The sequence below is a fragment of the Morone saxatilis genome, unplaced genomic scaffold, assembly GCF_004916995.1.
Source record: "Morone saxatilis isolate NCDOM2014 unplaced genomic scaffold, NCSU_SB_2.0 Contig17, whole genome shotgun sequence".
Taxonomy (NCBI): Eukaryota; Metazoa; Chordata; class Actinopteri; family Moronidae; genus Morone; species Morone saxatilis.
The window spans coordinates 24,813,542-24,814,650 of NW_023339729.1; the positions used below are offsets into that span (position 1 = coordinate 24,813,542).

The following is a 1,109-nucleotide window of genomic DNA, read 5'->3' on the forward strand; positions in this document are numbered from 1 at the left end:
CAGCAAGAATATGGAAGAAATAAAAAATTATTCTGAACAGGACCTTTTTACTTTGTCAACAATTTGACTGTTGAGTTTTGGATTGACTGCAGTCATGAGACTGAGTTTAAAGAGGTCCGGCAGTAACAGCCAAAGCATTAAAACTGAGCAGACATCTGTAGATCTTTCCTAATGGATAAAAACTAGATATTTCTGGCATGCTGCTCAAAGAATAAGATGCCATCGAATGTATGTAACAGAAGACACCCAGAGGCAGTTCAGTTCTTTAATAAATACATTACAAACAAACACGTTACAGTCTGAACTGAAACAGAGGCTGAATATTCAAAACGGAGTTAAACTAATTTTATTTTTCCACTTCTGAAAAAAGTAAATTAGAAATTACGTTCACTGCCCACTACAAACTGTATGTGTATTAAATACTGTAGGCTTACACAAACAGACGTCAGTGTGTAACAAGTTTTCACTTTGATCCTGTAACTGCTTAAAATACTCGGATGACTAGTTTCTTTAATGTGTAAAGCTGCAGGTCTTCAGTCTGCTCACAGGAAGAGACGTGCTTCAGTTCAGTTATTGATCTGTTTGATTTATACAATTAAAGATTCATGGTTTGAAGGTCAGAATGTCAGTCTGATTAAAAACATCCTCGCTGCCGTCACCAGCATCCATCATTCAGATCACCCACAGTGCACTGCAGTTCCTCACTTCCTGATGTCAGAGCTGTGGATTAAAAACACTGTCAGCGGCAACAACGTCCAGAGTTGTTCCGATACCATGGCATCACTGACATCAGTGACCTGATTGGCCGACAATCTGAAGAACACTGATGTCAGAGGGCTGATGTGTGATACCATGGTATCGGAACAACTCTAGTCCAGATAATCACAGTAATCTTCAGGTTGTGTTCTTTAATGAAATGACTTCACTGGATGTTAGTCACATTATCTGCATGCATCAGTACCTGTGGAACCGAGTCCAGACTACTCTAGTGAGCTAGTCCACTGGTTCCAACCTGGGGGGTCTGAACCGCCACTAGGGGCGTCAACACTTGTCAGGTGGAACCAGTGGATATTGATCATGTGACCTTCAGTCAGCTGTTGTGGGATCAG

The 1,109-nt window shown here is 40.9% G+C and overlaps 1 long non-coding RNA gene across 3 annotated transcripts in view; it reads right to left on the reverse strand.

Moving 5' to 3' along the window:
* Positions 1 to 251: 251 nt before the first annotated feature.
* LOC118327187 overlaps positions 252 to 1,109 on the reverse strand; it is a 2,603-nt gene continuing 1,745 nt past the window's right edge. For all 3 annotated transcript variants that reach the window (XR_004796676.1, XR_004796677.1, XR_004796678.1), the window contains one exon: positions 252 to 720. This is a non-coding gene — a long non-coding RNA (uncharacterized LOC118327187). The remainder of the gene's footprint in view (positions 721 to 1,109) is intronic.